General features: G+C 51.1%; 1 protein-coding gene and 1 non-coding gene across 2 annotated transcripts in view; one reads left to right on the top strand and one right to left on the bottom strand.

The window, feature by feature from the left end:
• The first annotated feature begins 2,844 nt into the window (after positions 1–2,844).
• The window catches only part of LOC118018372 (transmembrane protein 132B), a 324,057-nt gene continuing 299,366 nt past the window's right edge, over positions 2,845–27,535 (top strand). The window contains exon 1 of the mRNA XM_035016819.1: positions 2,845–3,443. The gene's annotated coding sequence lies outside the window, so the exon portion shown is untranslated. The remainder of the gene's footprint in view (positions 3,444–27,535) is intronic.
• Positions 13,757–13,829, bottom strand: TRNAK-CUU. Its single transcript has one exon. It is a non-coding gene; the product is annotated as a tRNA-Lys (tRNA).

The following is a 27,535-nucleotide window of genomic DNA, read 5'->3' as shown; positions in this document are numbered from 1 at the left end:
GGGCGGGCGTAGTCCGGTAGAACTTGATCTCTTTCCCATGCAAGGGTTCAGTCAGGGTGTGAAGCAAGCCCTCCACGTGGTGATTCAGGGACCCAGGATTATTCATTCCTGAGGCTCATTTACCCCCACCCCAGTCTCTGCCACAGGGAAGAGCGAGCACTTGGGCATCATGTGGGAGTGTTTAATGGGCCACGTGTGGCAGGAGCTCACCTCTCTTCTACTAGCATTCCGCTGGTTGGAATTCAGTCATGTGTCCACACCTAGTTGCAAGGGAGGCTGGGAAGTGTACTTCGGCTGTGGGCTCAGCACAAAGGGCAAATGGATTAGGGAACAGGTAGCTTATCTATAGCAAAATTATACTAGCAATATGCACTTCTTTCTCAGGGAATGCCTGCAAATATGGGGTTCCCCTGGTTTTACACCAAACTCAAAGTTAGTACAGCCAATTCTCCATCTCAGGGGAGAAAACAGGGTCTAGGTTTTCCAGTGCATTCTTCTGCTCTTAGCTTGCTATCAGTCCAAAAGTCCCATTTTACCCTGTGATGGACATTTGTGCTGGTTCTAGTCTTTGCCTTATAGGAAAAAAATGTAGTGGTGAGAGTCCTGGTATGTACATCTTTGTGTGCAATTTCAAATATTCCTATTTGGGTTTCATTTTAATGCAGCGGGATCAACTCTCCACACATTCGGTAGTGTGCTCCTAAGGGCGAAGGGTGTCAAAGTTGCCTATGACCACGGAGTCCCAGAGTTGTGTCAGACCAAATAATGGACCCAGCCCTGGGAGTTAGTACCCTGGCGTCCAGACCCAGCTCCGCCTTAGACCAGCTGCTTAACCTCTTCAAGTTTAATGGGATTGATGATAATATGAGTTGACATTTCTTGAGTACCTGCTGTGCCCAGCACTGCTCTAAGCTCTTTCTACACATCGAAACATTTACACACACAGCCACCTCCTGAGGGAGGGACTGTTGTCCTTGCTATTTTGCAGATGGGAAAGCAGACACAGAAAACATCAGCAAATTGCCCAAGATTATGTTGTTAGTAAAAGTGTTCTCTATCTGTTGGGGTGATTGGGAGGGTCCAGTAAGAAGGCTGCATGGGCGCAGTAGAAAGAACCACGCTTCAGAATTAGGTCTGCCCTTCCTTGAGTCTCAGCTTTCTCCTCTGTAGAATGGGGGTAAGGTCTGCCTAGTAGGGTTTATAGGATTGGTCATTTATTTATTTATTTAGCCAGCCCTACACTCCATTTAGCACCGGGGGGTGATGGAGAATCATTCCAGCATGGTCCCGGCTCTCCTGGAGCTCATGGTCTGCAGGATTAGAGTGAATGCATGTTTGATGCGTGACTGTGCCCAGTGCTTTGTAGGCCTTTGGGGACTGGCAGTTATAATAATGGATAATCACATGCATGCATCATAAACTATTAAGTGCTGTACCAGCGTTAGGTAGAAAGGATACTGAAAATCCTACTGTCTCTTAGAGGGTGTTTGCTGGGGCAGTTGATGAGAAACGAATGGGGAGACCCAGGTGAGCTACATTTGTGAAGGGCTGACTTCATGTCAGGTATGAAAGCGCTTTACATATATTAACTCATTTAATCCTCACAAGTCCTCACGAGGAAGGACTATCATGATTCCCGTTTTACAGAAAAAGAAACTAAGGCACAGAAAGGTTGAGTAACTCAGTCAAGGCCACACAACTCCTGAGGGGCAGAGCTGGGATTCAGACCCAGGCGGTCTTGCTCTGGAGCTTGTGGTTTTAACCACTTTGCTCAGTGGGGCTCCTGTGATGGGTCCTGAGTACTGGGGTAGGGTCAGAGGTGCCTGCCAGGCTGCAAAAGGCAAACTCCTTCCAGGCCCAGTGCAAGTGCTGTTGCTGGTGCTGCAGGGACCCATCTGGGGTGGGTTCTTCTTGATCCCATGGTGCCTTATCACAGGATCATGCAGAGTCTGCAGCTTGGACACTAAGGCAGATTTGGCAAGTGTGGAAGGCACTTTCATCCCCTGCGGGCACCCCTTGCCATTCCTGTGGGGCCCACCGTCCCCCTGCTGACAACTGGGCCATTTGGAAGCACTGTCCTTGCGTGTAGGGCTGAACAAAAGTGCCAGGAACTAATGAATTCCGGGAGTCCTTGAATTCTCCTTGGGGTGGGATACCTCCCAGTGTTTTCTCCACTGGCTCCCACGGCTGCCGGCAGATGGAACCGGGTGGCCCCCAGCGCTGTGTGCCTCCGCCCTGCTCTCCTTGATAACACATCCCTGTCTCCTGGCGCCACACCCTGCCTGATGTGTCCTGGGGTCACCTCCCAGATCGATCACCTGCACTCGAATTCTTGTCTCCTATCTGCTTCTGGGGGTCCCCAAATGAAGACAGCAAGAGTAGCTGGGGTGTGCCACCTCATCATCTTGAACTAGTGGCAGCAGAGGCCCAGCTCTGCCTGCTTGTGGTTTGCGAACCTCAGGATGGGGGCTGTGAAGCTTCGTTGCGGTTGGACTGGCCAGACTTGGCACGGCTGTGTCCCGGGCCTGCCGCCTTCATTAGCACCTCGGGGGCTCCTGGGACCAGAACACAGGTGTGCGAACAACTGCAGATGGTCGGCGGCTGAGGAGGGATTTGGCTTTGGATCTTGATTCATGGAGAGCTGGGGAGGTGGGCACCTCCGGGGCGGGAGGGCAGCGGCAACCCTCTGGGCCGTTGACCCCGAAGAGGTCACGATGCCCTCCCGACCTCAGCATTTCGGACATCTCCTGGGTCCCCCGCTGGAACTCACGGGGGAATGGGGCTCAGATGCTTTTAGCAACAGGGCTGTGGTCCGGGCTGAACCTTTTCGAGCTCGGAAGGACCCCTCCCGCGGTCGGAAATCTCCGGTGGGTACGTGGTGCGCGGAGGGAGGGACAGAGCGAATAGTCCCTGCAGCAGCCACGTGGCTTCCTTGCTAGGGAAGCCTTCGTTCCGGAGGGGAGGGGCCCAGCTCCAGCAGTGAGCCCTGATGGGTCGCCGCCGGTGTCAATCAGCTCCCTCTTCGCCAGTGATTAGTTTAGACGTGGCCATGTGACCAGGGTCTAGCCAATGAGGTGGAAGAGGGTTTCTTCGGCCCGCTGTCTCTTTGAGGAGGGAATGTGGCGGAGGGGGTCCTTCTGCTCGGCCTTCCTCCGCTGTCGCGTGGGGACTCGCTGACGGGTGGTGCGGCGGCGCGGGGAGGGCCCGCCAGCTTGCGGAGGAGGTGGAGCGGAAGGCGGGCGCGCCGCCGGGGCCCCGATGGCGCGAACGTGCTTCCCAGGCGGCCCTGCCGCCGCCCACCCTTCGGCCTCTGCCTCCAGTGAAGGACACGCGTCCCGACGGCTCGAGCCGCTTGCAGGTGGGCTCCTGTTGCTCCAGCCAGACGCCTCCTGTCGGATGAGGTCACCGATTCCGGAAAGTCTGCCCGAGGAATTCCTTAACAGGTTAGCTCTTGAACCGGGACCTGCTTGTGGATTCTGAGGACCTTTCCCCAAATTAGACCTTCCTCCACATTTTTGCTCCTGTGACGTGTGAGTGCGCCGAGTCCTGACCGGGAAGGGTCCTTGATGTCACTTGGTTCATCCCTCTTCAGGTCCCTGCTTCCTGGGAGACAGTATTGAGATGTGTATTAGTCAGGAATCCTGTGGTTGCCCTCCAGAGAAACCCGGTTCGAACCAGCTAAGTAAATTGTCTGTCTGTCTGTCTATGAATCACAAGAATTTATTGGCTCTGCAATGGGAGAATGAAGGCACGGATTTTCTGGTCGGGCAGCTTCAGGTATAGCTGCATCCAGGGGCTCAGACGGCAGCTTAGGGAATTCCCTCCCTGGCTGCTCCAGGCTTTCCTGTCCACTGTTGACGATGTCCCTGGGCAGGATTTCCCCATGAGTGTCAGAGAAGCTGCTGGTGCTCCCCTGTCCTCCCAGCTCTGCAATTCTAGGGGAAAGAACTGCTTTTTCTCAATAGGTTCATCATTTTCCCCCGAATTTCATCTAAGGGGTCCAGCAGGTGCCCATCCTGGAACCAGTCACTCTGCTTGGTTGGGCTGGGTCACCGGAGCTAGGTGTCATCTTTCGCCATGAACCCCATGGGCTAGGAGTGGGGCAAGGAAGGCTCCCACAGGAAAGCCCGGAGAGATGAGCAGAAGGAGGACTGGAGCCCGGGGAGGCAAAAACAGCAGATGTCTCCTACACAGTCTAAGGTATTTTGGGAGGAGAGGAGACACTGCAGATTTCTTCAAGTTTCTTTTTTAAATTGTTAGTTGTAGAACCTTTTGTTAAAAAAAAAAAACCTTACCTGAGAGGCTAACCTGTGAAGAAGAAGGAAGTGCTGCTTCTCAGGTAGCAGCTTTGGGGAGTGGGTGCCGTGAGCTCGCCTCTGTTTGGAACATGCTTCTTAAAGGGTGGTCCCTGGCCCTGCAGCTTCGGCAGCTGGAGACCTGTTAGAGGTGCAGATTCTCGGGCCCCCACCCCAGACCTGGGTGACCAGAAACTCTGCAGGTGGGGCCCAGGAATCTGTGTGTTAACAAGCCTTCCAGGTGAAGCTGAGCACGCCCAAGTTGGACAGCGATGCAGTAGAGGTTGTTTCCCGCTTGAAGGGTGGAAACCTCTTTTGGTTTAGTTGTTGGTTCGTGGCCTGTGCACGTGGTTTTCCTTCTCTCGTCCTTTGGTGAGTGTGTCAGTGTCCTGGGGCCGCCACAGCAAATTACTACAAACCCGGTGCCTTTACAACTGGTGTTCCTTGGCTTGTTGAGACGTCACTCCCATCTCTCCCTCTGTAGTCACATGGCTCTCTCCCCGTGTGTGTCCCCATGTGTCCTCTCCTCTTCTCATGAGGCCACCAGTCATTGGACTCAGGGCCCACGCTCATCCAGGGTGACCTCATCTTCACTTACTGCGTCTGCAAAGACCCTATATCCACACAAGGTCACATTCTGAGGTTCCAGGTAAACATGAATTCTGTGTGTGTGTTGGGGGGTGGGGGCAGAGACACTGTTCATCTTACTCCATGGATAAACCTCAGGGATTCCAGAAATGTGGATTTCAGACCCTATCAATTCCTGAGAGTTGAATAAACAGCCTTCCTTTAGGTCCGTGCTGGAAAACTTGGGCACATTTTTCTCAATAAAAACAATATAAATAACCTTGTGCATTTACATTGCCCTTGTCCCAGTGGTTTTTGGAATGTATTTTTTAGTGGTGGAACTCTTTTATTCCTGCAAGAAATATTGTCCAGGAACATAGGCTATAAAGCACAGCTATTCCGGCTGGAACCAGGTTAGCAGTCCTGCCCACTCCTTGCCGGACATATTTTAAAAATTTTAGGATTCCAGAGAACAGAGTTTGAAAGCAATTGCTTATACATTGTTTCCCTTAAAAAAAGAAAAAAGACTTACAACTCTTGTACCAAGCCCTGTTAATACTTAAAAAAAAACCCACATGTGCTTGGTAAAAATAGTTCAAATAGTACATACAGTTACAAAATGAACTCCCCCAACAAAAATTCGGTCTTTCACTCTAAAGATACCACCTATTTATCATTCCAGAAACATCTTATTCCATATGTGTGTTCTTTTTAACTATGTGAAGGAAGGCATGGTGCACACACTCTTTTGCACTTTGATTTTTTTTTATTAAGATTTTATTTATTAGAGAATGTGAGAGAGAGAGCACGAGCAGGGGGAAGGGCAGAGGGAGAGGGAGAAGCAGGTTCCCCGCTGAGCAGGGAGCCCTATTCGGGGCTTGATCCCAGCACCCTGAGATCATGACCCGAGCCGAAGGCAGATGCTTAACCAACTGAGCCACCCAGGCGCTCCTGCTGTTGATAAAAAAAAAAAAACAAATTAGTTCATATTCTAGAGCTCTTCCCACAGATGCATGTGTAGATCTGCCCCATTGTTTGTAATGGCTATGTAATATTCCACGGCCTGCTTATAATTTACTAAAAAAAAAAATCTTCCTGTTAATGGGTAATTATGTTTCCATTTTGTTTTCCATTATAAACAATGCCAGTGTGAACATCTTTGCCTTTCTCATGCATTATCATCTCCACAGTCCCCTGGCTAGATCCTGTCTTAATTCTTTCTGGAGCTTTAGGTTGTTTCCCTCTTGAAGGGGATGGAAATTTGAAAGTGAGGTGGTAGCCCCAGGTTATAGGCACTTGATTTTTAAAATTTCCTCTTCCAAGAATTTCTTCTCAAAAAATCAACTTGCTTCTTAAACTGTCTAACCTACCTTTTTTTCTAAATGATGCCTGCAGCAGACAACCCCTGGTCATGGAATTTTCCTGATGAATTCCCAGCCAATAAACATCTCCTGATTAGTTGAGTGATAAATTGGCTTTAGGAGAAAGTTTTAGGCACAAATATAGAATTGACACCTGCTTGCCAAGACAGACAGGAGTGTGCTGTAAATATTGGGACAGGGTTAAATGTGCAAAGTCACATTATGCATTTTTTCCCCCTCTCATAAATATATAAATAGCTTCTGTGTTGTTCCTAAGGACCTGAGCTTGACTTCTTTGGGCAATTAATTAATTGAGATGTTCTGTGAAATTGTTTTGTTCTTTTCTATTTTTAGATCTGGCAAAAGTACTATTATGGACTCCTCTAGTTAATGAGCAGATCTTTCTGATGAAAGTTACTTTAGTAGAAGAAGTCCTAGCCTGGAGAAGTTGGGAAATTTTTTTTTCTTTTGAGTCTCAACTTCCTCATCTATCAAATGGATCAGAAAGTCTGTAAGACTTGTCCAATTCCAAAGCTCTTTGAGGGTCATAACAGCTTGTATATGTCTAGTATCACTGACTTTAGGTGGTTTTCGTCTTAGCTGGCTCAGTGTGTTCATCTTGGGAAAGGAGACTTACCCAGGCCAAGCATGGGATTCTTACCTAACCCAAGTGTCCGGTAAAATTGGTTACTTGGCCCTCAGGAGTCATCCAGGATTAAGTCTGGCTATATAGAACAGAGAAAACAAACAAAACGGGGTTAAACAAGATAGAAGTTAATTTTCATCTCACCACTGGTGTGGTGACCCCATGTATCAGAAACACAGCCTCCTCTACTCTCCGCTTTGCCTTCCTCAGCTTGTGACTTCCGTCCTTTTGGTCACCCTGTGGTCCAGGTGGCTCCTGAGCTCTACCTGTCACCTGTATCTTCAGGCAGCGGTGAGGGGAAGCAGTTTCAACTCTTTTTGAGCAGTCTTCTCGGAATTCCCACACTGAGCTGATGAAGTTTCATATTACGGACCCTCTTCATGGAGGCGAGCTCGTATCTCCAGGTCAGGGAACCCATCTTATACAATGGTTTCCCTACAGAATTCGGCGCAGTGCTGGCCAATAGGAGCCATTTAGTAAGCACTTATGATTTGATAATTGAATTATTTGCTAATGTTATAGCGGCTAGGAATTTCTTTTACTGGTATTATTACAGAAGTAGGTAGAAGGGTCTTCTTGCTCACTGGAGACCAAAGGATCTTTGTAGTCAGGGATGGGGACACTTTCCCTGAGAATCCCTTAGCACAGGTTCTGGCCCATAGTCAGTCCTTTGTAAAAACTGATTGGATTAGATTCTGTTTGGGATGAATGATTGTGACCAGGGACAATGCTGGGCCACCTGTGAAGTGGGTGACCTGTCTTGTGTGCCCTCTTGGACCTCAGCCTTTTGGTACCTCCATTCCATTCCTTCTCCTGATCACATGATTCTTTTTTTTTTTTTTAAAGATTTTATTTATTTATTTGACAGAGAGAGACACAGCGAGAGAGGGAACACAAGCAGGGGGAGTGGGAGAGGGAGAAGCAGGCTCCCCGCAGAGCAGGGAGCCCGATGCGGGACTCGATCCCAGGACCCTGGGATCATGACCTGAGCTGAAGGCGGTCGCTTAACCAACTGAGCCACCCAGGCGCCCTGATCACATGATTCTTGTTGCTCCAGTTCAACTATCCCATTCTATGTCTTCACTCCAGAGGACCAACACACTGTATTCCCTGGTGCTAGCTCACCAACCCGATTACCTCCTCCATGTGGACGGGAGAAGATATGCCTCTCCCCGCCCTCCAAGCCAGTAGCTTCAGCTTCACCAGCAAACCTATTAGAAATGCAAATTCTTGGGCCCCACCTGCTGAATCAGGAGCTCTGGGCCTGGGACCCAGTGATCAGTGCTGTAAGAAGCCCTTCAGGTGATTCTAGGGCTCCCTCAGGTGTGAGAACTGGATTGCTTCTAGGTCCAGCTTCCACTCTGGGAGCCTGGCTGTGGGAAGTGAGCACCGATGAGCTGTTTAGGACACCCAGTTAGAGTTGAGGGGTTTGGTCAGCAGGCTGGTTTCAACCGATGCTGATCCATGCTCCCCTACCCTGTGTACTCCAGGGCAAGAATTTCTATTGTTCTGTAACATTTGTGATTTGGTGACATTTCTTCCCTTTTGGCTCAGAGCTGAGATTATTTTCATCTTTCTCATTAAACATGTAGATTTATATGATTTGGGTCTTGACTTCTCTGCTGATTCTGGACATTGGGGAGGGACCTTTGTGACCTAGGCCTGTGGTTCTCAAGCTTTGTTGTGTAACAACATCTCGTAGGTGCTTGTTAAATGCAGATTCTGGGGTTCCAAGCATTCTGATTTGGAGAGTTAGGCCAGGGCCCCAGAATCTGTATTTTCAACAAGCAGAGGTGGTTCTGATGCCATGGTTTGGCAGCCAACAGTCAGAGGAACACCTATCCAGGTGATGTCCTTGGTGTTTAGATGGGATCATACAGATCCCTGCAGTGTTCAGGAGAGGGTTCCACAGGTTGCCTGATGCCAGGATATGCCCCAAAGCGGCCCTCCAGACAGACTTCTTCGCTCTGTGGGAGAGAAGGTTCCTCTCCCAGTATTAATGTTACATATTACTATTATTCCTGCTGCTTTATCATGGGGTGCGGGCAGTTATGGATGGACATATCCTAATTCTGAGCCCCCAAGCTCCAGGGAGGCTGCAGCCGTTTGTCCCTGGCAGCAATAGTGAGTGGCAGCTGGTGGTGCCCCTGGGAGTGGGTACATCGGGTCTGTCACCTGTGCAATAAGGAGTTTGCAGGAAGTTCAACTCAGGGCAGGTGGCACCCAGAGAGAGCCTGGCTAACGCTCACCCTGGGTTCTGCCCAAGTCTGAGGCCTGCCTGCCAGTGCCACGAGGCTCTCAAATGGCCCGTTCGCCCTGTTTCTCTGATGCCAGCCTCACCCAGACCGCCGCCACCTCCGGCCTGGAAGGTTCCTGTACATCCTAGGTCCTGTCCCTGCCTCCCTGCCTCCCTCTTCGACCCAGTGCATTGTCCACCAGCGAGCCAGCAGGGTCCCCCCCTGAGATCCACAGAACATAAGCTGGTAAGCTGAACAGTTCAGTGGCATTTGATTCATGCAGTGTTGTACCACCAGCAGCTCTGTTGAGTTCCAGCCATTCTCATGGCCCCAAAAGGAAACCCCACACCTATTAGCTGTCACTCCCTGTTCCCTCCCCTGAACTTCTGGCAGCCACTGATCTGTTCTCTGTCTCTGTGGATTCGCCTCTTCTGGATGTCTCATATAAGGAGGCCTACAAAGAAGTGACCCTTGGTTTCTGGCTTCTTTAAGGTGATGTGTTTTGAGGTTCGTGTTATAGCACGTGTTAGCACTTCATTCTTCCTTTTGGATGAATGATACTCCATGGTGTGGACGGGGCACTTTCTGTTTATCCACCTGTGCATGCACGTCTAGGCCAGCGGGACATCTGAAAGAGTAGCTGGGTCACGTCTCTCCCCTGCTCATGATGCTACCGCAGTGCTCTTCCTCCATCGTCCTGGGCTCTCCCCGAGAAGCCCTGCCCAGCTGGGCCCCGTCTAACACCCAGCACCACCTCGTGCTGGCCCCCGGCTCCCTCCCTGTCCACATCTGTTCTTTCTGTTCTTTGAAAAGCTGAGATCTCAGCCCTCGGGGCCTTCTGATAGGCTGTTCCCTTTTCCATCACCTTTTCATGGCTGCCTGGGTTTGGGTCTCCCCAAAGCAGACTCGAGATGAAGATTTGGGTGCAGGTGGGTCACAGGCAGTGGGGGGACCGGGCAAGGGGGAGAAGCACGGCAATCACAGGCATGTCAGCGAGCAGGTCCTTGGGTCCCACTAGCCCTGAGTGACTGGGTGGATCACCCCTCCCCACAATCCTCCCAGGTGCCAAGAAGCCAGGGTCTCTATCACCACCTGTTGACCCCCTTCTTGGTGGCACTGACTCGCGGCACTGCCAGAGAGAGCTTCGGGCAGAGAGAGAGGTCGGTGTTCCGGGTGTCAGTGTCCAGGAGCCACACTCCAGTGCTGCAGGTGGCCTCCAGGGACACGCGGAGGATGTGGCTTTGCTTTGATGTCCGCACTTCACACAGGCTTTCTCGGACCACCCAGACGTTCTCTCTCTGCGGACCCCGTTCATCCCCTTTATAGGCATGATCTCAGCTCGTTAGTGTATTTAGAGTTGACTTCAACTCCTGGACAGCGAACTTCACGGCTGCGGCGCCCACCGTTAGCTGGTGGTGCTTAGCCAGCATCATGTGCACCACGGATGCGCAGGGGGGAGATCCGCCGTGCCACCTGCCCGCTGCACCCCTCCCTCAGCTCTCCAGCGGGGCTGTGGCTCTAGGAGCAGGTGCCGATGCCCCAAAGGCCCTGTCTTTTTTTTTTTTTTTAAGATTTTATTTATTATTTGAGAAAGAGAATGAGAGAGAGAAAGCACATGAGCGGGGGGAGGGTCAGAGGGAGAAGCAGACTCCCCGCGGAGCAGGGAGCCGGATGCGGGACTTGATCCCGGGACTCCAGGATCATGACCTGAGCCGAAGGCAGTCGCTTAACCAACTGAGCCACCCAGGCGCCCCTCCAAGGGCCCTGTCTTCAGCGCTGTTCACCTGAGAGTGGTACCAAAGGCTGGGATGAAAAGAACATAGAGCAACTGCTCGTATTTAGTTTTCAAAACCAGACTTGATTGTATTTGGATTTTGTTCTTCTTCTTTTTTGTCCTAAAGGGGCTAGCTTCTAAGAGTGAAGACGCTGGGGAATTTCTGGGAGGTTATTACATGTTTTCTCTCACGTGGCCGCCTCTGTTTGTCAAAACAATCTCAAATTCAAGCTTTGCTTTCTCTGCTTCATGCAATTTGGTTTTCTCTCCCTGTTCCTTCTCCTTCAAGCTTCGGGCTGTACTGCCGAAGTTAATTCTCAGGAGCATTAGGTGTTGATTTTGTATTTGTTCATTTATTACAGTGCATTCAAACAGGTATTTTTATGTCTGGTGGTTCTGTTTTCTGGGCTTGATTTTTGAGAAAGATTTTGTTTGGAAAACTCTGAAAGCCGGAGGGAAAGGATGAGGAGAGATGATTGAGCTGGTGAAGGGAGGTGCAGGGTTGGGCTCACATGGGAGTTCTACAGACCAGTATTGATTGGTTTCCTCTCAAAACTCTGGCTACTTGAATTTAAAAGTGCTGAGAGTAATTAGAAAGAAGGGAACCAGGAAGCTGATACGGGAAAGGGGAAGCCAAGCAGATGGCAGACCTGAAGGAGATGCATGAATTCCTTTGTTAAGAAAATATCCGTAGAATCCCACACAGTCCCGGGTGTCCGATTCGGCACTGGGAATGGAAGATGAAAGGTGCAGACCCTCATTCCTGGGAAACTTACATTCTCCACAGGGAGGCTGAGTTTCAGCCCAGTGTGGTATTATGATAGCCCATGCCCAGAGAGAGCATGGGAGGGCAGAATCGAGATGCCTGGCATGGGAAGGTCAGGGAGGGCTTTCTGGAGGAGGTGACAAATGGACACTTCAGTTTAATCCATTTGCGGGAGAGAGAGAGGAAGCTGAAGTGAATTTGCAGGTTTAGAAACTGGAAGGGAAGAGGAGTGTGAGATTTCTAAGGGTTAACGATGTAACCAGGTGAGGGGGTTACCCTCGGACCACCCAGATGTTCTCTCTCTGCGGACCCCGTTCATCCCCTTTATAGGCATGATCTCAGCTCATTAGTGTATTTATTTATTTATTTATTTAAAGATTTTATTTATTTTTATTTATTTGACAGAGAGAGAATGAGCACAAGCAGGGGGAGTGGCAGGCAGAGGCAGAGGGAGAAGGAGGCTCCCCACAGAGAAGGGGGATCCCGATGTGGGACTCGACCCCAGGACTCCGGGATCATGACCTGAGCCGAAGGCAGACGCTTAACCAACTGAGCCACCCAGGCGCCCTCATTAGTGTATTTAGAGTTGAGTTCAACTCCTGGACAGCGAACTTCACGGCCGCGGCGCCCACCGTTAGCTGGTGGTGCTTAGCCAGCATCATGTGCACCACGGATGCGCAGGGGGGAGATCCGCCGTGCCACCTGCCCGCTGCGCCCCTCCCTCAGCTCTCCCCCCTCCCTCAGATTTCTGATTTGCTCTGGCCTGTGTCTCCAAGGATAGAGCTAAGGCTCTCTGGCCTTAGGGGTTAGACTATAGTCATAGTCAGGATTCCCTTGGTTGTAGGAAATAGAAACTGAAGTCAAACTGCTTCAAGAAAAAAAATCTTTCCTTTTGTGTGTATGTAAAGGAAAAGTTCAGAGTTTTGGCTTCAGGCATGGTTGGATCCAGGAACTCAGGGCATTCCATTGGAGCTTTTTGTTTTAGTCTCTTAGCTCTGCTTTTCTCTTTGTTCTTCTCACGGTGGCTGGCTGGTTGTCAGTAGTTTGAGCTTGCATCCCTGCCTTTCCACAGGCCGAACAGAACAGCATACCTCTTCCTCAGTGGTGCCAAAGCCCCCAAATTGAGAGTGAGTTTGGAGAGAGATGGAAGGTAGAGGTGAGGCCTGGCCACCCTTGTGCCATTTCTCCAGGCAAGCGCCGTTGCGGAGGTGCTTGGCTTTCCTGGGGCCGAGTCAGCAGATGTCCCGGTGCCTGCTCGTGGCTTTGAGCGGTTGGAGAGGCAGGCCTTGGAGTACCAGCTCTGATGGGGTGGACTGAAGCAGGCATGGTGCCTCAGGGGCAGCGTAGAGATCGTGACTTTTTCTGGATGGCCGTGGCTTTCGTAAGTGCTGGCTTCCAGATGGTGGCAGCCATGGTGTGATTCTGGAGTGAGCAGCCGTGGTGGCAACGTCCCAGTCCAGCTGGTCGCTTCCTGATCGCACAGGAGACAACCACTCCTTTGTGCCCCAGGTCTGCCATGTGACTTGGAGGTTCCTTTCTGAAATATTAACCTCTAGAGCTCGTTTCTTCAACCTCCACTGATCCATAAGGCCTTTGCTTCCCCTTGAGAGTCCCTGTCTGCGTCAGCTGACTGGAGTGGATTCTGTTCTCGGCAAGAAAACCCTGACCAACATGCTTAGTGTCTCCGGACTGGGGTTGAGGGAGTGGACTCCAAGCTGGTTTTGGGATAAGTCGCTGTCTTTTCCACGGTGTCAGTGGTAGAACATGCGTCACAGAAGTGCTGCTCTGATTAGTGGCATGTTTCCCACCTGCCTGCTTCCTTTGACAGAACCTGGTATTAGAGCTGATGTCCTATCAGGGCTCCTGGTGCATTGCAAGTAAGGCTTCATCTGTGGACAGGTGGAAACCCCACATGAATGGAACTTCTGGTCTTGGATGGTCTAGAGTTAGAGGGTAGACAGGAGTCCTTGATACCCTAGCATTGACCTTTTGGGTCCAGTATACTATTTTATTTTTAAATTTTATTTATTTTTAAAATGTCTTTTTTTTTAATTTACTTTTTGTCCTTCTTCCCTCCCTCCCTTCCTTCCTCCCTTTCTCTCTCTCTCTACGCCTAACATGGGGCTTGAACTCATGACCTCAAGATCAAGAGTCACACGCTCTACCGACTGAGCCAGCCAGGCATCCTCAGTAGACTATTTTAAAAAGAACATGCACCTCACTTTTATAAAGACGTGTTCCCAGGAAATTGAATGCAGATCTTTTAGTTCAGATGCCACATCCTGGACTGCCCATCCCTCTCCCAGACTGAATTTCATTTCCATATGACAGTCTCCCTTTGCCTCCCCCCCTCCCCCACTTTGTATTCATGCGCTCATTGCAGTTTGTAATCAGGGATCGCATAGTGTCATTACTTGGTCTGCCACTCCCACTGGGCTGGAAGGTCTGAATTGCCAGGACCTTGATGTTGACTTGATACAGAGTCTGTGCTTCCTACACATTTGCTGAATGAGTGATCACATGAGCTCACGGGTGGTTATACACCTCGCCAGAGTCCCAGCAGAAGGCAAGTGGTGGTGGGCTGGGATGAGGAGGCACTTCCTTTAAAGCAGGGAGTCTTGACCCATTTTGTGCCATGGACCCCTTCGGTAGTTAGGCAACGCAGTCCCAGGGAAATCTCTTTAAATGCACACAGTAAAATAGATAGGAACACAAAGGTAACGACTTTTATTGAAATCCAGATCTCGAAATACAAGGAAGAAGAAATTTGGTATCTGTCACTTTGCTTCTCCCACATGTTAAATAAGGAAATACAGTTGTGGATGGAGCAAGTGCTGTACTCTGAAGTAGGGGAGATGTAAAGGATGCTTGGGCTCACGGTAACATGATAGCGAAATCCCTGTGATCCTCCCGGGGGCAGGACCTCAGGTCCCGCTAATGCACGTGAGGTTTGTCGCCCAGGTCGTCCTGGACGGCAGCCCTGTCTTTCACTTGGGGCTTCACATGGTGTGAGGCTTCTCTGTCCATGTTCACGGCCCTGAGTTCCATCCGTTCACTGGCCCTGCGCTCCCTGTTTGCAGGAAAGTTGTCTGGAGTTGCCTGATGTGACAGGTGATGGTGAGTTCCCCTCCCTCTCACTCTCTTTTCGGGGGGCTGTTCCCGGGGCTGCTGGGGAGGTCCAGGTGTGTGTGTGCCTGCCCCTCCCCCAACCAGAGCAGCTCCGCCTTGATCTGTGTGATAAATTGGTGGGGGTTCCTAAGATTTAATATGATGGAAGGATTTTGCTGCTAAACAAAGTGGTTAAAAGTCACTGCTGTGGACCTGGTCAGGACACCCAGGTGTTACACCCATTTCCTGAGTGAGCTTGCTCCTCTGGGTGTCAGCATTCCTACCTGTCGACCTGGGCAGTGGATGATCTCTGTCCTGGGTTGTCCCCCCAGAATTCATGTCCACCAGGAACCTGTGAACGTGACTTTATTTGGACACATGGTCTTGGCAGATGTGATTGGTTAAGGACTCAGGATGAGGCCATTGCAGAGTAGGGTGGCCATGAATCCCGTGACAAGTGTCCTTAAAGGGTGAGATTTGGACACAGAGACACACGGATGGAAGAAGATGTGGAGACTCAGGGGAGGCCGTGTGAGGACAGAGGCAGAGATTGGAGAGATGCCTACAAGCCCAGGAACCCTGTGCTGGCCACCCTGGGAAGCTTGAGGAGGCCAGACTCCTCCCCTGGAGTCTCCCGAGGGGGCCCGCCCCGCCCTCACCTTGATTTCTGCTCTGAGTCAGGAGAGGATGCATTTCTGTTTGGAGTCACCCTGTTTGTGGAAATTTGCTGTGGCCGCCCCAGGAGACTAACGTAGGCTCCAAGCCCTTCTGGCATCCGTGTGGATGAACCGAGTTTGATGACTGAGGGGTGCGTGTTTTTTTAAAGCTGCTGTACTTGGGCATATCTGTGGCCTCTCAGTCTCCTTCCTGAAGATGAGACTGAACCAGAAGGCGGACATGTGAGGAGCATCAGAAGTCAACAAGCTCCAGTGTGAAGTTCTGTTTTAACAGGTAGCAGGTCCTCAATATTTGTTGTCCGAGAATATAGTCGCAACAGATGTTTGTTGAGATGCCATTAGATGCCAAGTCCAGTGCTGGACCACTGTATCAGAATTCCTGCTTTTGATCCTCATAACAACCCCATCAAGTTGGTTCTGTTATTATCGCCACTCGGCTCTTCAGGAGAGGCCCAGAGAGGTTGAGTAATTTGCCCCAATCCACACAGCCAATAAATGGCAGAACTTGGCCTAGTTAGGTCAGCTGCGGAACCTAGCTCGGTTTTGGGGGAGATGTAAATTCTGAGGCCACACTGGAGCTGGGATCTTCCATCTTCCTTCCCCTCTCTGCCGTCACTTTGAGGAAGAACTCCGAGCACGTGAGGGTATTTGTCTGGGGCATCTGCCCAGGACAGCAGAGGCCTCAGGGGGATCTCCAGCGGGCTTCTTTGTCCTTCAGCATTTCCTGGTAGCTGCCACCCAGAGGCACTTGTCCTCTGTTCCCTGTCCCGGAGGCCTTTCCCATGCTTGACCCTGTCGACCTGCTTTTTTAAAAAAAAAAATTGTGGTAAAATATACATAACACAGACTTCACCATTAGTGACGCTACATTCACTGTTGTGTGATCACCACCACTGGCTCGTTCCAGAATCTCTCATCACCCCAAAAGCCATGAAGCACTCACTCCTCGTTCCCCCCGACCCAGCCTCTTGGCAGCCGCTCATCTGCTTGCTGCCTCTGTGGACTGCCTCTTCTGGGCTCTTCCTGCAGGTGGAACGGTACAGCGTCGGTCCCTTCTCTCACCGGGCATCATGTTTTCCAGGTGTATGAGTACTTCTTTCCTCTTTGCGGCTGGATCCTGTTCCCTTGTACTGATGGGCCACATCCTTGATGCATTCATGTGTTGATGGGCGTGCGGCTTGTTTCCGCCTTTTGGCTCCAGTGAGTAAGGCTGCTGTGAACGCGCGCACTCGTCTTTGAATACTTGTTTCAGTTCTGGGTGCAGAATTGCTGGGTCGTGTGGGAACTGCGGGCCGAACTTTCGAGGAGCCCCAGCCTGCCTCTGAGACCAGGACAGCTGGGGGCTGAGATGGCTGTGGTCTCCAGGAGGTGGTAGTGCAGGTCTTCAAAGCGCTGGCCTGCCCCCCCCCCCCCCAAAACAGAGGTCAGTTCATTCAGGTGTGCGGCGAGACCTGCAGGAAGAACCCATTCCCAGCTGCAGGCACTGCAGGATGGCTCTAAAATGCAGATTCCTGGGCGCCTGGGTGGCTCCGTTGGTTAAGCGACTGCCTTCGGCTCGGGTCATGATCCTGGAGTCCCGGGATCGAGTCCCGCATCGGGCTCCCTGCTCAGCAGGGGGTCTGCGTCTCCCTCTGACCCTCCCCCCTCTCATGAGCTCTCTCATTCTCTCTCTCTCAAATAAATAAATAAAATCTTTAAAAAAAAAAAATAAAAAAAAAATAAAATGCAGATTCCTGTCCTGGAAGTGAGCACTGGGTGCAGTTCCTTAACCACTGAAGGAGGCACTCGGGAGTCCAACCGAGGCTCGCTCCTAATGCCCTGGGTGTCTCCCTCAGTTTCCCCATTTGTGCTGTGAGTGGATTGAGCTAGATCAGCGTTGCCCAGATATCAGCACCAGCTGTCTCTGCCAGTTTTTCACGTAAATATATTTACTTACAACAACAACTCTTTGCCACCAGCACTGATGGAAAACCAGTCTCCCTTGAAATAATTCAGAGGCAGCGACTACACTATTTTTATTGGCTTCCTTTTGTTTCATTGGTTTTCATTTTTCCTCTCATTTTGTTGATTTATTTTCAGAGTCCTATTATGAAAGAACAGTGTTGAAAACTGAGGCCCTGGAGAGTGGGTGCGAACTCTTCCTTATTCCCAGGAGCCCTGTCCCTCCCCATCTGGGCCATGGTGCGGTCGTGGGGGTGGAAGGCTTGCCACCCTCACCTCCCACAGGCCTGCCAGGGAAAGACCCCCTGGAGGAACCCCTGGCCCTTCCTTCCCCCTCACAGGTCGATCCTGGTCACAGGAGGCCGTGGTAAGGCCAGCTGGGGTCCACTGGGGCTCTGACCTGGAAGGCAAGACCTTGCTGCCTGAGGCCAGTCTCCGGAGCCCAGATGGGGGCCTTACCTGGGAGCTCGTGCAGGTCTATGTGACCAGACTTGGAGGGGTGCACCTGTCCCACAGCATGAAGGACCCATGTCTGGCATGTCTGTGATGTTCTTGATGAGTTCAAGCGCCCTGGCTTCCTGCTTACCCAGAACGTGCGGGGGACGTGACACTGGGGACAGTTGGGCATTGTGCCCCAGACCAGCTCAGCCCCGGCTTGTTCCACATCATGTCCTTGTAGATGTGTACACCCATCCCGTTGCCCTGCTCCCCAGCTGCACCTCGAGCTCTAGGCTCTGAAGTGGGGTCACCGGCTCCCAGTCCAGGCCTGCCTTGGGGTGCCTGAGTCGACTCACCCAGACATCTCTGCAGCCCGACGCAGGTCGGGGTAGCCATGAGAACAGCGATCAAGGTGATACACAATGGGGTGCATGTGTGCCTCTCCAACGAAGCAGGGCATGCATCGCCATTCCACTGACCACAAGCGAGGGTATTGACCGATTGAGGACCCCAGTCCTAGCGATGACCAGCGGCATCTCTCCTGTGATCTTTGTGGCTTTCAGCTTAGCGTCCAGTGATAGCTCAGTATCGATTGGAAATTGCCCTGTGCTGAATGGAATGTCAGTCCCATTGGATCACGAAATCTGTGTTGCTGTCAGTATGAGCTTGGGCAGCACCCCGCCCCCCGCCGCCTTCCCCACACAGGGAGTGGGAGCAGTTCGGAGTTAGGGAGTAAGTTGTTCTGTGTAGACAATGCATAGGATTATGGATATGATTAGGGCTCATTAGAGTCACGAGGAAGTCAGCTTCCTGGGCGGCATCTCGAGCCCTGTTTATTAACATGCCACCCCAACTCAGATGCCGTGTTTCAAAACAGCACGCCAGTGTTATGATTGCGATTACTGTTATTGTTTGCGTGGCAGCATTTGGAAGCCCTTATTAAGTGATTCCCATTTGCTTCGGCGTGACTGCACAATATTGGGGACCTAGGGACACATTCAGTGTCTCTAACACACACAGTGTCATATAGAGCGGAAGCCCCAGCTTCCATTCCTCTGTACAAATACTGGTTTTTCCATTTTGGACCCTTTTGTGATATGTTGAAGTGCTTTGATTCTTAAACCAGAGCCGGCTTTCAGGCGAGCTTCATCTCGCCCTTTGTTCGTGGAGAGAAGTGATGGATTTTGCAGTCTGGAGGAATCCATCATTTTGGCTCCATCTGCTTGTTAGGCATCTCCAGTGTCTCTGACGTGGCACTGTTTGGGGTTTTAGCATTTCATCACATCTCCTGCCGGGAGAGCCTGGGTGGATGGCAGGAGGAAGGGGGCAGGATTTTCCACTTGTTTAAAGTTATTACTATCTTGGGCTTGGGATGCTTATTTTTAGGAGACATTAAATCAAGAGAAAGGAATCTGAGAGTGACCCTCCCCTTACGCAGGGATGTTCCTTCTGTGTGCTGTTTGATTGCTCCCAGTGATGAGGCACTCACTACTTAAAAAGGTAACCCATCCCATCAAAGCTCAGATCTGGTTGTTGTTTTCTTCTTTCTTTGTGTCCATGATCACCCACCCCTCTGAGCTTTTGGAATTGTTCAGAACAAGTATGCTTACCTATTTGACAAACAAATATCACATCACATCTTCGGGCTAAACATTCTCTGTTTCTTCTGCTTTTAGTTTGATGACGATTTGCCTGGGGCAGTTTCTTTCTTTCCTTTTTTTTTTTTTTTTTAAAGATTTTATTTATTTATTTATTGAGAGAGAGAGAGCAGGAGCAGATGGGAGGGGCAGAGGGAGAGGGAGAAGCAGACTCCTGCTGAGCAGGGAGCCCAATGTGGGGCTCGATCCCAGGACCCTGGGATCATGACCTGAGCCAAAGGCAGACGCTTAACCGACTAAGCCACCCAGGCTACCCAACCTGGGTCCTTTTCATACAAAAGTCTCTAACTAGTCCAGACCCTCTTCTTCTGGGGGTTCCTTGTGGATCCTGCCTATGCACAGAACGTGGGATGTGAGCTGGTCATCTGTGCCTCAGCCAGTCCCCTCTTGTCTGCGCTCTGTTAGTAGACATTCCTTTAAGATTTTGCCACAGGGTTGGGTCCCAGCATTGATATGCATGCCCCCTCCCCAGCTATCCTTTTTGGTTCAGGGTCTGCTGGCCTACCTAGCCCCCGAGAGGCATGTGACCAGTCAGAGATAACATGCTGGCCAATCAGGGCACAGCCTCCCTCTGGCCAGTCAGAGCATAGCATCTTCCCCTGCTGCTGCCCTGGGCTTTGCGATGAGCCTGGCCTATTGGTCCTCATCTCGCAACGTTTGCTGGGATGATGCAGGCCTGTGGTTCCCCACTTCCAGAGGGCATGAAGTAGCACCCTCCCCCCCTTGCCTTCTCATTTCCTTCAACCAAGAAACTTCCTTTTCCTCGTAAGCCATCTTGAGTTGGTTTTCTGAGATTTGCACCTAAGAAACGTCCTGAGACACTTTGTGCCTCAGGGCACATCCTCCAGCGTTACTTTGGATTTGCACATAGATTCTGTGCAGCCAAGATGCGCAGCGGAAAACTTTAAATAAATTCCCAACCAGCATGATTTTTATTCCCAGAAGCACATCTTGCAGATGGTGGCCAGGAAAGGATCTGGAAAGAGAGTTAACTGCACCCACAGGCATGTTGATACCCACTGCTAGTTTAGGGATGGTTCTTCAGTGCTGGGGTCCCTGATCTTATCTTCCTTCAGAGGGAAAATTAGGAGATGGGAGAGACACATCCAAGTAAACAGAGCCCACAGACACCTGAAGCATCTTTATGAGTGTAAACCAGATTAATTCAATCTAACCTTATTTAAATATCTTAAAGTTCAAAACAGGTTTATCTCAGAGGAGAAAAAGAGAATACTCTTTGGAGATTTGTGTTATTGTAATATTTTAGGTAGGTTACCAGGGGGCATCAATTATTACATTGCCATTGGTCTTTTACTGTACTAACTTTATTACCTTTATCTGGATTTATATAGTGTTTGATAGAGTTTATATCACTAGATGCATAAAAAACATTTGAATGTGTTCTTCACTTTGTATCTGAGTGCTCCCCATGGAAGGGCTAATAAATTATAAAGCAGTCTATCACTTCCGCTTAAAGGTATAAACCCAGTTGATTCAGGCTGCTTTATTTATGCTCTGGACTGCTGTTTTTTTGTGGGAAGGAGTGTCGTTGTGGGGAGGGGGCAGAGGTGGGGGAACATCTGCCCAGAAGCTGTTATAGTGAATCGTAGGCTTGTACCACCATTCATCTCTGCCTCTGCCCACTCCTGCTTCCCCTTCCTTCCTTCCATAGCCTGTCAAGGGTGAGTGCCAACGTCCTGCGCTCCCACCTCCATTTCTGTCTCCTTCCCGGGGAACCTGGCCTGGGTCACTTCCCTCTTATTAAATGCTTGCCTGACCCCTAGACCAGTAGCCACTGGTTTAGGGCAAAGGTGCGGTCTGTGTGCTGCTGAGTCCCTTATGAGCTGTGTGGCTTGAGGGTGGGCTCGAGGGAGGGGGTCCATAGCCCCTTGGGGCTTGTTTTCCGGTTTCCCTTTCCCATCCGCAGACCCCAGGATCTGAAAGCGTCTCACAGGTGACGGCTGCGAGGCTTCCCTTAGCTCAGTGGTTCTCCTGCTGGGGGTGCATCAGAGTTACCTGGATGGGGGGCTTGTTAAAACATCTGCTAGGGACCCAGCCTAGAGCTTCTGCCTCAGTAGGTCTGGGGTGGACCTGAGAGTCTGCATTTCTGGCAAGTTCCCAGATGCTGCTGCTGCTGGTTTGGGGACCATCCTTGGAGAAGCACTGAGTTAAACAGAAGGAAAGTCCACACAAGGGCAGGCGTGGTTAGACCTTTCTATGAAACATATTGTTGAGGAACTGTCCAGAATGCTTATCTACTGAATGTGATTAGGTTGGCATGGGACACAGAATGCTCTCCCACCAGCCAGAGGCCACTAGAGGCTGATTTTGCTAGATGATGATGAAGGGGAGGAGGAGGTAATAGTTCCTGTGTCTCTCAGACGTGCGTTTACAAATGTAACTGTCCCCGACATTCTGAAGCAGTTTGACAGCTGTCTTCAAGCCTTGGATGGCTGACTGGATTCGGGGTCTGTGAGACCCTTTCACATCCTGTGGTCTGAAAACGGGAAGAGGTAGGGCAGGTACCATGACCCCCATGTCACAGTTAGAAAAACAGACCAGGGAGGTTGTGTATGACCTCCCAACCCTGGGCCACACAGCTCACAGGGAATGCAGTGGCAGCTAGAGCTCGCCTTTGCCCTAAACCAGTGGTTACCAGTCTGGGGGCCAGGCAGGTGGTGAGTAAGAGGGAGATGTCTTAGCTCGGGGTGCTACTCAAGAATGCCGTCCGCTGGGTGGCTCCAGCAACAAACACGTATTTCTCACCATTCTGGAGGCTGCACGCTCCAGATCAGGGCTCCAGCACGACCAGTTTCTTGGGGAAGGCTCTTTTTCTGGCTGGCACATGGCGCCTTCTCATTGTGTCCTCATAGGATGGAGAGCAGAGAGAGGAAGCCAGCTCTTACATGGATGCTAATCCCATTCGTGAGGGCTCCACCCCATGGTATAATCCCCTCCCAAAGGCCCCACTGCCTGATATACTATCACCCTGGGGGTTAGGATGTCAGCATATGAATTTGGGGGACAGATAAACATTCAGTTTGTGAAAACGAGGTGTTGAGGTTGGGTTTCTAGGAAGAAGACTCTGAGGCAGTGCTTAGAGTACAGGATGTCTGGGTTGGGAGTATCTCCCATTGGGCCGAGATGGCTGGGCCTTCATACCCGCAGCCCCAGCAGTCATTGGCCGGGGGTCACCCTGCTAGTGGGCATGACCTTGGGCTCTGCTGCCTAAGGTTGTGTGTGAACCCCACACTCACAGCAGCTGGGGCAACAAGGCCCATCGGAGTGGGGGGATCTGGGTGGTGCATCTCCATGCCTGCCACAGGAGGGGGATCTGGGTGGTAAACCCCCATGTGAGCAGTATAGACGAGGTCTCTGATGAGCAGTCTCGGTATTTCAGAAGCCTGTAGGAAGCTGGCTCATTTGCTTGCAGTAACTCCCCACTGCATAAGGAAAATGTCGAGTCCTTTTGCTTGAGGTGAAAATAGTTAACCTTGAAGTTCTATCCTGTGCTTATCAGACTTTCTCTGGAGCCTCTGATGGCCTGGTCTTGGGCCCTGGTGATCTCCCACCCTCGTCCTGTCCCCTTCCCCTCTCCTGTCCCCGAGTCTGGGGAACGTGTGCAGTCTCCAGGAGGGAAGCTTTGCTCTTGCTCATTACCTATTCCTTCAAATCTTCTGTCTAAACACTGGAGTACTTAGCGCGCCCCAAGAGGCTCAGGCTTTTGAAACTCAAAAGCCGAGCATCCATTCTTTTTTTCAGCTGTCTCTGGGTCCCTCCTTCCCCGAGGCGGTGAACACAGAAGGCCCAGAGGACCGGATGGGAGAGGAGCTGAGAGCAAGGGGGACACACTGGGCCCAGTGAGCACAAATTTACATTTCAAAAACACCATCTCATCTTTTCCTAAGAATGTAGGTGTTGGGTGTGGTGTGGTAACGTGATTGGTGGGGACCTGGGAAGAGGAGACAGGAACAGGACTCAAAAGGAATACATTGAGTATGCTCACAGGCCCCAGAGAGGGGCTCACCACATCCCTTGTGGGGCCATAGGAGAAGCTCCAGGGTGCTCAGGAAGCAGACAGGAGCAAGAAGAAAGCCTAGGCCAAGCCTTTAGTAGGTTTCCATGGGAAAGGTAAGACGGCAGAGTAAACCACTTGGCACTGGCTAGTTGGAAGGATTCCCGGGGGCCTCTAGTAGCCTGGCACCTGGTCCTGGGCTTATTTAGGGCAGGGACAGTATTCCCTGGGTGTGTGGGAGGCAGATGAGGAGGTGGTTGGGGTTATAGACCTGATATTGGTTGGTTTGGGTGTGAAAGGGGTGCTCCTGGGCGGGTTGTGATTCTCTTTAGGAGTCAGCTAGCCCTGGGAAGAGCAGCCTGTCCCTGGGTCTGTAGGACTCCCAAATCCAGAGCATGGACTATATAGAAAATAAGAAACTGTAGTTAATATCAGTGGCCCTGTCATGAGTAGATGCCAAGTAGACAAATACAGTGGTTACCGAGAAAGCACAGTTAAACACATGTGCACTCAGGATCCTGCAGGGCCCTGCCCCGAGGTCTGCTGGGAGAGCGGCCATGGCTGTCCTCACCCTTTACTTCCTGGAAATCTGGGTCTCCATCCATTCCCCTACGAAGACCACAACTTGCCAATAACTCCCAAGGTGAACTTCAGCATTTCCTACTTGAATGCCTCCATCTCCTTATTTGATTTTGTAGCAACATTGAATGAGATTTCACTGTCTGCAAAGAAGAGATCATTCCCAACACCTGCTAATTTAATCCTAAGTGCAGTAGCAATGCTCAGGAGTGAGTGGGGCCCCCTCTGATTTCTGTAATTCCACACTGCTGGTTTCAACCAATTTCAGTAGGGCATAGCCCGGCGGGGCCATTTCAGGATTCAGTGACCCAGAGGTGGGACTTGCTGTTTCATATGTGGTGCATCTGGCTCAGAAAGTGAAACTAGTTTTGGAAATATCAAAAAGTAGCTTTCCTTTGGGCAGAATCAGGCTAGTTTTAAAATTCAGCATTAAATACTGTGAAAAAGCATTTTAGAAAAGAAGAGCTGGTTGGCAATGTGTTTTGTGATTTGAGATTTTTCATCAGGGATGGGCCTTAAGATGCCGTTGTACCCAGGTCCCTTGCTGGAAGCAGTTATTTGAGCCTTTAAACCGGGGAGTGCAAACAGAGATACCTGCAGGGCTTAGGGAATAAAGGTTTACTGGAGGGAAACAGGCTGTGTGCAAGAAATTTGCTGTACCCTGCTTATCTTTTAATTCTTCTTTTGATGGGAACTTGGGTACAGGGAAACCTAACTAAAGGAAAAACAACATTGCAAGCTTGATGAGGCAACTGATACCCAGGCTCAGGGTTGATGGGGCAATAGGGAGTGGAGGGGCCTGTGGCATGCTGACACCTACATGCTGCAGATAAAAGGGATGGCGACAGCTCAGCCCTAGCTGATCGGATTCATGTGGGAATATGGACCCGATGTTGTCAGAGCGGATTTTCCCAGAAAGGCCATACCTTTGGATTTTCATGTGAAACCTCTGGATTTTATAATATTAACAATTCCAATTAAAAAACATAGGTGTGCAAAACAAGAGAACAGGAACAGCAGTTAGAACACATCTGTGCACCATGTTGGATCTGAGGCCTTTATTTGTTTAAGTGATCTCTGTGCCTAATGTAGGGCTTGAATTCAGGACCCCAAGATCAAGAGCTGCATGCTCTCCCGACTGAGCCGGCCAGGTGCCCCCGGTCTAAAGCCTTTATATATTATCTCAAGTTTTCTAAAATTTGGAGCTGGAAGGCTTTCTAAGGCATGCTAAATTCGACCCGCTACCTAATTAGGAGAGTTATTTATGTGGCCTTCTTACAGAGAGGCCTTCTTCTGACCGCTGGTGTACCTACTACCTAATGAGATGGGATTTCCCACTGTTGACTGGCCAGAGTTGGAAGGAATTCTCTTGGGTGGTAAGGAATGGAAACCAAGGCAAGCCAAAATGAGTCTTGGAAAGGCATGGGTTAGAATGCAGCCAGCTGGACCTCAGGAAGGGCCTGGAGTCAGGAAATGGGAAGTCACCAGAATCCCTTGTCTCTTTGCCTTGCTTCTCGCTGCACACTTGCTTTCCTTTTCTCTTCTCTCTAGGGAATGCTTTCCTCCTGTTCTCCAGTCCCCATGGTGGGATATGGTCACCTCATAGCTTCCTCCTTTAGGCACTTCTAGCACGTTCCAGCCCACGACAGAGACCCACACTCTCCATCTCTCCTTAGTGCCACAGGCCCAGGAGAGGGAATCCGACTGGCTCGCCTGGAGTCAGGTGTCCAGCGCTGGTCCCATCAGCTATGGCCAGGGTGCAGGTGGTACAGAACGAGGATGGCTCCTGAGCAGCACTGGGGGACTCCATGCTGGGATTATGTGTGTGGCCCCCAGAACGGCCCGAATAGTTTAAAGCCTCATAGAACTACTTTTCAGAACAGGCAGGAGCCCCAGAAAGTGTCCGTGCAATTCTGTGGAGCTGAACTTTGTTTCAGGGTGATCTTTCTCATCCTGCCTCCCACGGAGGCACACAGAGATGCACCTGCCCGCTGCCGCGGACCCGTCTCCCCAGCTGTTTGCCTCCAGGCTCGATGTTTGTAGCCCTTCCGCCTGTGTCCTGAACAGTAAGTTCCCAACATCCTCCTGGGCCCTGGGTGCGCCCTCTGGAAGCTTTCATTGGCCAGAATGTTCTTAAAATGTGTTATCTGATTCCATCCCAGCCTCGGGGACGGTTGTACAAACAGCGAGCCACATTCCTAAGAACTCAAAGGGGTTAACCAGAAGATGAAAGCAGCCCCCCGCCCCCAAATCCGCTTGCTCTGTGTCTGGAGCCCCGTGGAGCTAGGAGGGAGCAGCCTGCCTCCCCTGCGAGATGTGAGATGCGAATGGGAGCTGTCTGAGTTTGAAGAATCCATCTGTCATTGCCAAGGAGCTTGGCAGGGAAACGCCCCCCTGGCCGAGGCTGCCTCTGACCCCCTCCTCCCCAGGAGGAATTAAACCTCTGCCTCTGCGCTCCCTCGGCACGGGGCCATCCTCTTAGGATAGCTGTGACCCTGCAGTAGAAGCATGGCCGTTCAGGTTCACAGTTCCGGAGCATGCGCTAGGAGCCCGGCACTGTGCTAAGTCCCTAACAAGGAGTGGCTGGTTTCTGGTCCAAAATGTGCTAATCACGTAACAGTAACGCCTATTTATTGGACACGGTGCCAAGCACATTTCTTCCATCACTTCATTTTCTCTCCTCATTGTAAGCTCCTGGAGTTGATTATTCTTTCCGTTCTAGAGCCCCAGAAAGATCAAAGAATGTGCTCAAGGTCACCCAGCCAAGAAGTGCCGGGACTGGGATCTGGACCTGTTTGCTCGCAACGTGGCTCTCCTGTAACTTCTTGTTCGTCCTTGTTGCCGTGGGTCTCGGCCCACAGGAGGGGCTTGAGGGCAGTTGGTGAAGGAGAGGAGCCAGAGAGCAAGAGGGACTTTGGGAGGAAGGGCAAGACCCCAAACTTGCAGATGATACCAGGGGGCATCTTTGGGAGAATTCCTGAAGGGAGCTCGGACCAGGTTCTGTGCTTAGGTTAGACGGGAGGCCGAGAAGCAGCAAAAGACAAGTTTCCTTGAGGTTTTGCTTGTAAGTGCGTTCATTTTTGTTTGCCAGCCGAGCGAACTGACAGCTTTGCTGGGGGGAGCCTCCTCACCCGTCACTGCGGAGGACTGGTATCAGACGTGGACTTGCAATTTTGTTTACGGGCAATCCCCCTGTCCTGGGGCTTGGGAATGTGCCCTCACAGCTCTTCCTGAGCCATGGGGACTGTGGCAAGGAATGGACAGGGAGCCCTGGCCCTCCTTGATTTGGTAGAGCGTGCAGAAACGTGGGGAGCAGGCGTGCCAGTGGGGGGTGCAGAATTCCCTGTGCGGCCTAGCCCAGAACCCCGGCGGCGGGGTTGGGGGGGGAGAGGGCCAGCAGCTTGCAGAGCACGCATTGTGAGTGTGAGTGTGGGGGTGTGTGTGAGTGACTGGGTGTGGGCTTGTGAGTGTGT

Source organism: Mirounga leonina, unplaced genomic scaffold, assembly GCF_011800145.1.
Source record: "Mirounga leonina isolate KUSES-001 unplaced genomic scaffold, KU_Mleo_1.0 Mir_171, whole genome shotgun sequence".
In the NCBI taxonomy this organism is placed as follows: Eukaryota; Metazoa; Chordata; class Mammalia; order Carnivora; family Phocidae; genus Mirounga; species Mirounga leonina.
The sequence above is the reverse complement of the archived record's forward strand: the minus strand, read 5'-3'. Positions and strand labels throughout refer to the sequence as shown.